Below are 10191 nucleotides of genomic sequence, written 5' to 3'. Positions count from 1 at the left end.
CCCATGTCTCAACACACTTTACTATTCAACACAAAAAATCCTTTCTCTCATTGAAATCAATTGAGGAGGTTTTTTGCAAATTTCCTGTCAGGCCTGTTACTGAGTTGTGGTCAAAAGTCTTGCAACTTTCCTCATACAGATATACTTGTAATAATGGAATAGGCATTTCCAAGACTGATAACTACTTAAAAACAATTTTATCAATCATATGGTGCTGATAGTCTGCAGTGGGGTCATAGATCAAGCCCACTGGGCTGGTCTAGTGGTTAACTCATCATCACAAATCACCTGATTTTGAAATCAAGAGTTCTAAGGTTCAAATCATAATAAAGGCAGTTTTACTTTTATATGGTTTTGAATACTAGATCGTGGTTACTGGTGTTCTTTAGTGGTTGGGGTTCAGTTAACCACACATCTCAGGAATGGTCAACCTGAGAGTGTACATGACTACACTTCATTTACATTCATACATATCATCCTCATTCATCCTCTGAAGTAATATCTTACGATGGTTCCAGAGGCTAAACAGAAAAAGAGAGGTCGTAGTTCAATGAATTGTTATCATCCATCACACTTCTCCTTCAACGCCTGTTTTGGCTCATTTTCTACAGGTTTACCCTTCCTTTAAATTTGCTAGCTGTGTTGTAGACTTGGATACTGACAATATCATTTCTTCAAACTATCCTTGCAGTTTAGTGAAAATTCTGAACCCCTCATTTCTGAGAAACTTTATGACAAAATATAACATGACTTTGTGTAACCAACCATGGAAGACAATGCTGTGAAGACAAAAGCCCAGTTATTTGACTGACCCTCATATATGAACAAACTTATTGTATAATATACAGGTAGTGTGTGCTTCAAAAAATTACATGCTTTACAAAAATCATGGTGCAAAAGCCTAGCTGTGCTTTGCGTATAAAGCCTGCACATCATTTTCTACACTGGGTATGTAAACCATTCTAGGCTTTGTTTATAAACCTGCTGTACATGCTTAACTCTTATTACAGGGATTATGTTTATCTGCTTTTTTCTTGTGAAGTTTATTCCCTGTTGCTTTAAGCATGTCATACCATAAACAAATACTTGTACAAGAAGAAGGTCATCTTCCATATTGAATACAAAATACCAAAGTCTCTTCTATCTGATTTTGATTTGATAAATGTTCTGCACATTGAGCTTTCTGTTATGAATTCATGGCAACTAATAGATTATAAGAAAAAATATTGGATAGCAGCACATAACAGTGCTACTTGCAACTTTATGATATCAAATAAAACTTTTAAGTATTCCTTATTTAAAGAAAATCTTTTAATAAATTACTAAAATAACATAAGGAGCTATTTTCATTGGTCTCTACCAAATACAGCTATAAAAACAGCAGAGACATAAATTAAAAAGTTATCTGCTTCAGTTCTTTTTTGGGAGGAAACATCACTTCAGTACTAATTTATGATTGCATAGAAAAACCACAATTACAAGATCAGTGTCCTTTGAACTGAAAAAAACATTGGAACATTGCCTGTGATGAACACATCAATGAATAGTCACCACAATTAGTGCTATTTTTGAGCTGGTGGTCGAGTATGTACCTTCCCCAGTTTCACAATTTTACTGTCTGAGAACTGTTACAACAGTTTTGCGCCCTTTTTATTCAGATGATTCATCTCTGTTTCACAGGGATTCAAGAGTGTTTTGGCGCACAACTTGTTCAAGCACCCACCTCATTGCGGCAAAAAGAGTGGCAACAACTTCTGGTCACAAGACCCTGTTACGAGCAAAGGGGCCTTTACCCTTAGTCCTGCTCCCACTCTTTTAGAGCGGGGGCCATGATCTGTAACTGTGTGTGTTGATCTTTGATTTCACACATTTGATCCAGTAGCGGCAAAGAGGTGCAATGATGACAGGAGAATACAGAAGGTCTCTAGCTGCCCATGACTCGCTGCAGGTAGTCGTCAAGCTTGTGGGCTTGTACCCAATATCTGGATAGAAGGAATATAGCAAGCACTTTGTTTGTATACTGTTAGGTCATGGAATCTCTGACCACTTTAGAAAGAGAGAGATAGGTAAGAAGCCAAGCCATAGGAGGAGGCCGGAGCTTTTTCCTTCAACCTCCTCAAACACAGGTTCTGACAATGATGGTTCAGAAGTGGTTTGGAGGGTGACCACCCAGGAGGATATGAACCCATTCATTGAAGAGTTTTCTCAAGCCAGGGGCAGGCCTGACAGCTCTGCCCCATTGGCCTACAATGTTTTGGCAGAACTAGATGGCTTGTTTTCCTATCTTCCAAATCCAAAATGTACCAGTACAACTACCAAGAAGAGATTATTGCCTCATCTCGAATTCTTCCGAGCGGCTTTCACAGCTGTCATTGAGGGTTTTGAAAATCTTGCCTCGAAGCCTAAGAAAGTAACTGCTGTTCATAAACCGGCCTCAGCCCCAATGCAGTCATATAGGTACGCTAAGGTGGTTAGGAGAGGGCATGAAACCAGCCAGTCCAAGAAACTTGAGGTTACATTTGTCAGCAGAGTAGAGGGCTCGACTGTGACCAGCAGTCAGCTGAAGAAAGACCTCCAAGTTGCCCTTTGAGGTGACTGGAAAGGTCTTAAGATCAGGAGCATCAAAGAGACCAGCAAGGGATTAGTTGTGGAAGCGGATGATACAGAGACAATTTATGCAATTAGATTCCACGGCGGTTAAGCAATTAAATGTAAAAATAGACACGAAGAGAACACGTAGGACCCAAATTACAGTCTATGATATTGACCATAACTTTACCAATGAAGTTATCTTGTCCCTCATTAGGGAGCAGAACACTGATTTGGATGAAGCCGCCTTCTGGCAGGACTGCAGGTTGGTCTTTAAAATGGGTAGGCATGATACCCAGAAATATCACTTGAGTCTTTGAGGTAAGTTCTGGTCTCTTTCAAAAATTTATGTCTGCAGTCAGACTATTTATCGATTTAGAGTCCTACCAAGTAAAAGAGTACGTGGATGTCCAAAGATGTTTCAAGTGCTGCAGATATGGTCACAGGGCTAGATTTTGTAAGTTTGCTTGGTGTGTGCCCAGTTTGGCGAGGAGGGCCACAAGCATGACATTTGTTCGCATAGGTCCAAGGCTCCAGCCTATGCTAACTGTAAGAGGTTGCACAAGAATCATGAGCACCCAGTTGTTAGTAAGGAGTGTGACTGTTACATAAGGGCCATTCCGCTGTACTTTAATTCTTTAGTTGGTTAGGTTCAGTCAACTAAATGCCCAGGGTACTTATGTAGTCCAGGTTGAGTTAGGTGAAGTTGTAGAGAGACAGAGCCTCAATGGTGTCCTTCTGTGCAGCACCCATACCTAATAGGTGATCTGCCAGGCTTTCACAGCTGGAAACAGTTTTGTGTATGGCATACCTGTATGTCTGCTATTCTATGCAGGAAATCACTTGATATGGCAGGTCTCTGATACACATCATGTTGGGGTCAGACTTGCCATTTACGGACAGATCCTTACAGTTGTTAGTTCATATTCCCAATACAGGGATCCCACTGAGTAACACCTAGCAAGATGGGATAGGATCCTTCGTATTGTTGGTAATGATCCAATCCTTATTGGCGCTGATGTTAATGCGAAGTCACTTTACTGGCACAGTGGGATCACTGTTGCTAAAGCAGTGGCTTAATTGACAGCTTCATCGCTCAGCACAATTTTGAGGTCTTTAATGTTGCAGACCAGTTGGCCACTTATGTTGGTACAGTTAACAGACAAAGAGCCTTTTCAGGTACAAATATTGACATCACCATTGGTAGGGACATCCCTGGCAGAGTCCTTGACTGGTCTGTGGTCGACAACTGTTATAGCATACATGCATGGTATGTTTCCTATAGTGTCTGATTTAGGTGCGATTGGATGGGTCTCCCCCAATTGCTATATCACACAGTTTCTCTCTGAGCATGGTGCCTTTTGGGCGAGTTTGGTGAGGTTTTGTTTGGTGGATTCAAGTCAATGCCCGGATTGTGGGACTGATGATACAGTGGACCATGTCCTCTATATCTGTCCCCGATACGAGGTCAAATGTTACTAGCTGTCGGGGAACTTGAGAGAACATATTCCTTTCTGGATCTTCTTATCAACTGGATGATCCATGAGGAATGGTCCATAGTTGCTGGTTTTTTTCGCACCCTTGCTGTGTGTAGGTCTGCAGAGGGAGTTTTATCAAGGTACTCGATCATGGTAGGATCCCGGGTGGGTAGTGTTCCGGCTTAGATGTTGGATTGGTAGAGGTAGGCGCATGGGCATCGTGCCATTATATTGGTATTGTTTGTGATTCGATTTGGGGCTCCCACTGGAGGGAGTGGCTGCGCTGCCTGGATATGGTAACCTGTGCAACTGGGGGCGTCACTTCCCTCTGCCGGTGGCAGTCCTGATTGTGACTTGGTAATACTACACGAGACACCATGATGGAAGCGAGTGGGGGTGCGGGGTTTTCCCCAGCTCCTGCATGAACCGGAATGAAGTTACATTCCCCTTGTTGGGTGACCTAAATTGGTTGACTTATTTGGGTATAGGTCTGAATTTCTATGTTGCATAAAACATAATTTTGATTGGTGTGAGTGTAGCACTGATTTAACTTTAAACTTGTTTGTTTTCTGAGGCATTCACAGTCACAAACGGTGCTGTCAAATCTGGAGTAGGCACGGGGTTTGCACTTTTGCATTTTCGGTTAGTTAGTTTGAGGGAATCATGTTAGGTTGGATGTGAAGATGTCCATTTGAGGCCTACTTGAAGCTGAAATTTGATATGTATTTTACTGATGCAAATGTCTGCAGATGACCTCCAGTAAAGCCCATAAGGGCAGGTACAGAGGGGGTAGTGTGGTGACTGAAACTGCCACATGGAAGGTGTCTTCCCCTATGGGGTCAGGTACCCTTGATTTCAGTTATAGATGTATAGCTTTACTAAATACTCTATCACACGTTTTTATCTCCACCCTAGCACAGCGACTTCTACAAACTGAGCAGTGAGAATAGAATAATGTGGATTGCAACCGCAAGGGGATTACATTATAATATATTTATGTTCATATAGTAATAATTAATTGTATTCATTTAATAACATCAATAAATTAAAAAAAAAAAATGCACTGCTTTATTTATGGAATTTAGCAAATTTTCTAATGTCTTTTCGACATTGTTCATTACATATTCAATTAATTATTAAAACTAGGTCTTGACTGGAAACAAAAGTTTATTTTAATTCTATAATGATGCACAAATGAGAGTTCTTTTGAATTTAGAATTTTTCTTAGTTACTACTGTTAAACACTTTATAATTAATTTTTATGTTCCCAAAAAAATTTCATGTACTGTCCAAAATTTGACCTGCTTATGAAACAATTTATACGTTTCCAAATTCACCAAATATTATAATTCCTTATTAGGTTAGCGGTTTTAAAATTATTTTTCTCCATTCATCATGTCATTTTTCTCTCTTAATCATTTACATTAGTTCACAAATAATTTTTATTTCCAAATTCAGCAAATAAGTTTTTTCAGTAAATTATTTTTTTTTCATTCTTACTGCTAAAAGCTTCACAATAAATTTTAATAATTGTTAACAAAATTATTTAGCATCCCAATCATCTTTAGTTGTAATTTACAATAAATTTTTAGATTTTGAAATCCAACAAACATATTTTAATTCCTTCTTAACATGTTAGCTGCTTTCCAATTTTTTCCCCTATCCTTCAATGTTAACAAGAATATTCTAAAATAATTTAGATCAGTTTGACTGATCTTTTGTCCTAATTAACTATGAAATTTTAGATATATATTTTATATATATTTTTGTTGCCTGCACACTACATGACAAAATATGTCAAAATACCAGAAAGTTGGCAGAGTAAAAATTATGCCTTTTCATTTTTAGAAGTAGTTAGTTAATACAGTAGTAAAAAAAGAGATGATAAATGAAATTAAAATTGCTGATTTTCATGCCTTAATTATTGATGAAAGTACAGATATTTCTACAACAGAATGTTTAATTTTATATTTTAAATCATCGAGAAAATCTAATCAATATAAAACAATTTTAGGCGGAATAACCCAATTCCTGTGATTCCTTTTCAATTTCTCTGCAATTTTACAATTTTATTTAGACAATCAGATTGATTTACAAAAGCTCATTTTGTTTACTTTCTGATGGAGCTTCTGTGATGTTGGGAAAATAAAATTCTATAGCAGCTAAATTAAAACAGTGTACCACATTTGTTTCAACAACATGTGTTGCATATCGTTAAGATATGTGCATTTCTGATGCTTGGAAAGAAGTTAAAGTAACAAAAGATATTAAGTGTGTGGTAAGAACTATTTATACTCTTATTCTCAAGATCTACAATGAAGTGAAATAAATTTAAAGATTGATGCTTCTGAAAATGAAGCTATAATTTTCAAGGCCATCAATGAGGCAAGGTAACCCACCTTGCTTCATTGCTCTTTGATAACCACCAAGGCATTTTGCTGTAAAGGCGATAATTAGTATGCTTTAATGAATGGCCGCTTCTCGGCCTCTGGTCCCGTACTGTAAACTTGCTTTGCAATACTGGTGCGATTTTCTGCAAGAAGAATGTTCTACATACACGTCGTCAGGGCTGTACAACGATCGGTGGCAGTTACTTAGCCTGCGTTGCTGTGAAGTATTATAAGGAACAGCGGTGTCGTGTGTTGAAAGGAGGGCCACCGACGGCCAAATAAGGAGATTTTCTTTGTGTGTTGGTGTCCCCATCTTTGTAGTTCGTGAGGCCAAGCAAAGTTCCAGATCCTCTGGCAGGCTCGGGAAGCGATTTCGCTCCGACCTTGCCAGTGGTCTATAGTAGGAGCTTTTAAGCTTTGATTGTTTCGAGCAGGTTGCGTAAGGACAGGTGGCCTTGCTCGGAATAACTAAGCGAAAAACGCCCACCTGTTTTGTAATAGGTGATAGGATTCTTTCAAATTGCAGCTGTTGTACCTGGCAGTGCAGTTGGTGTATTTTCTCATTGCTAAGCTGCTGTGGAGCAATCCGAGGGAGATTGCCTCGAGAACGTGGTTGTTTTAGCCAAGGACTTGGTTACTAGTGACCCCTTTCTACCAAAATAAACTCAAAAAAGGAATCGCACATTTCGGTCGAGTTTCGACAATTCCTTTCTTTTTCCTGGTTAGCGTCAGGTAAACCGTTAAGATAATACTTCAGAGGATGAATGAGGATGATATGTATGAGTGTAAATGAAGTGTAGTCTTGTACAGTCTCATTTCAATCATTCCTGAGATGTGTGGTTAATTGAAACCCAACCACCAAAGAACACCATATCCACGATCTAGTATTCAAATTCGTGTAAAAATAACTGACTTTACTAGTACTTGAACGCTGGAACTCTCGACTTCCAAATCAGCTGATATGGGAAGACGCGTTTACCACTAGACCAATCCAGTGGCTTAGAGTTTCGACAGTTAGTTGACTCGTACCTTTCCAAGTGTGCTTTGATGGTTTCTGATCTGGCATTAAAATGCGAGGGCCTACAGGGCGCTAACCGAGCCCTAGATTCGGTCGTTGATCGACTATCTGGCAAGGTGGAAGGAGTCAGGACTTCAAACCGATAACAGGGAGGGTCCTTGGCGAGATCCTTACCTCTTTAAAACGGGTGTAGATGAAGGTGAAAAAGCCTGTCTCCTTCGCTGCAGTAACAGCCCCACCTGAGCCTAAGCGGGTTAGTCCCCGCCGCCAGTTCAGGAGTCGGCTAACAAAATTAAGCGGACCACCGTCAAGGTGGTCCCAGTAACGCCTGGTCCGGGGGCTTCATCTACGATGACGGAGCTGACCCTGAAGAAGGTCCTGGATCCACGGAGAGAAAAGTTCAAGATCTCCCGGGTCACGGAAACAATTATATGTCCTGGAGGTCGTAATTGCGCAGCAGACGAAGTAGCTGCTGGAGGCCGACGTTCTGAAGAAGAACGGGCTGAAGGCTTAGTTTCTTGCCGAACGGAGGCTTCAAATATTGGTGTATGATTTACCAAGGGCAATGAGGCCAGAGAAGCATGAAATCCTCAAGGCGATACACAGCCAAAATCCAGTGTTGGATATGGCTGTTGAGGATTTTCTCAAGGAAACCAGGGTGATCCGACAGTTGCAGGAGAAGGAAGCCTCAAAGAACCACTGTGTGATTGAGACCTTGCCTAAGATCCGGCAGGTCTGGGTGGCCAGTGGCCAGCTGTTCCTTGGGTGGACCTCTTGCAGGGCCGCTGACCATACAGAAGTACCCCGGTGCTTCAAATGTCTAGGCTTTGGTCACACCTCTCTCCGTTGTAGGGCACAGTTAGAGATGTCTGGCTATTGCGCCCGTGCAGGGCACAAGGCAGTTAATTGTCCTACTAAGACCGCGCCTGCAAATTGCGCTTCTTGTGCCTTGTTGAAAGACTTCGATGCCGGACAGGGCAGACAATGAAGGTCGCACGAAATAGCACGGGCGACGATCGAGCATAATACGGCGTATGGCGACGCTTGAATTGGGGGGAAGCTTTCGAGTACGGTCGTCACTATATTGAACCCTTACGCCTGGGGCAGATAAACCTGCACCATTCCCGGGCGGCCACCAATGAAGTCATGAGAATCCTTGAGGATATTACCTAGAGGTCCTCTTGATCCAGGAGCTGTACACGGTCGGCGATAGGGTGGTCGGCTTCCACGGGGTTGATGTTATTCATTCTCGTGGGGAACGGCCGCTCTCTGCGATCGTAGTCGGCTCGGTCTCGTTGGGTGTCTTCTGGATGCCTCAGTTTTCTGACGAGCGATTCACCATCGTGCGAGTCACGAGGGGTACGCTCGATGTTGGACTGGTGTCAAAATACTTCCAACTTGGATGTAATGTCGATGACTTGTTGGTGAAGTTGGGGCGGATTCTGGACAGTCTCCCGGGCAAGAGTGCTGGTTGCTCTGGACGCTAATGCCAAGTCTTCCGCCTGGGGTTCACCGCTCACCGACTCCAGAGGCGCTAGTCTCGCACAGTTCGTTGAAGCCAAGAACCTCTACTTGCTTAACGAGCCAGAACAACCGCCAACTTTCTCTTTCGAACTGGGGGAAATTTCCATTACATCGACAACACCTTGGTGACGGCCGATCTCCTTAAGTGTACAGGTAGTTGGACTGGCTGGCCTCGAGGCCAGTGTGAGTGACCATAGACTTATAACCTATGAGATCGCTTACGGTGGTGGTCCAAGACCTAAGGGGCCTAGATCAGGACAGGCTGCGGCTGCCTTTCAGGAGTTGGAATGGCGCATGGAGCGCAGGGAGGAGGTGGAATTTATAGCTGAACAATTCGGCCGGGCCATCAAGACTGGCTGCGATGCCAGTCTTGATTGCCAGATAATTGGTGGCCTCAGCTAATGGACTGACCCTTAGGTAGTCCACTGATCGGAGAGTGTCTGGAGCTGTCATGACCGCTGCTTCCAGAGAAGAGTCTGTTAAACGCAGGCAGAAAACGGGAAAAAAGTAGTGTTCCTCTGACCTTAGCATGCTGCGTGCAGGAGTTAGGTCTGCTAGGAGAAGATACCAGCGTCGCCCCCTAACGGGGATTATCGTATATGACGTGCGTTCTGAGGATCTACCGGCGCGCCCGTAATGAGTACATTCATATCATCAAGGAAGCCAAACTCAGTTTTGGTAAGACTCCATGCGCGAGTTGTAGCGCAACACTTGGCAGCTAGCGAAATCATGTTACCGGCCAAAAAGCCATTGCATGTGCAGTTCAGTGTTCGATGCGGTTTGTCACCAAACTTAAACATCTGTGGTTACTTACCAGGCGTTTCCGGATACTCTGGGGGTTGCTTTCCGACTTGTTGGAAGGTGGCTTTCGTGAGGGTGCTCTTAAAATCACAAAAGGATGTGAGGTCAACAGTTAAAGACTCACCAGCCACTTGCCGGTAATCAGCAAGTTTAAAAGACTGCTTGTGGAACGGCTCTGGGAAAACATCGATATGAATTCGCTTCTAAATCAAGACCAGTATTGGCTTCATGAAAGGGGTTGGCACCGAGGGTTGCATCTAAAATGCTCTTGCCGATGTGGAAAGTGCCAACTGTAAATATGTTTTGGCAATTATTATTAACATAGGGGCAGCATTTCCTTCTCTGTGTTGGAGTTCTGCCCTATATGAGTTGTAATGCCATAATGTTCCCA

The sequence above is a fragment of the Lycorma delicatula genome, chromosome 3 (assembly GCF_047948215.1).
Source record: "Lycorma delicatula isolate Av1 chromosome 3, ASM4794821v1, whole genome shotgun sequence".
In the NCBI taxonomy this organism is placed as follows: Eukaryota; Metazoa; Arthropoda; class Insecta; order Hemiptera; family Fulgoridae; genus Lycorma; species Lycorma delicatula.
The sequence above is the reverse complement of the archived record's forward strand: the minus strand, read 5'-3'. Positions refer to the sequence as shown.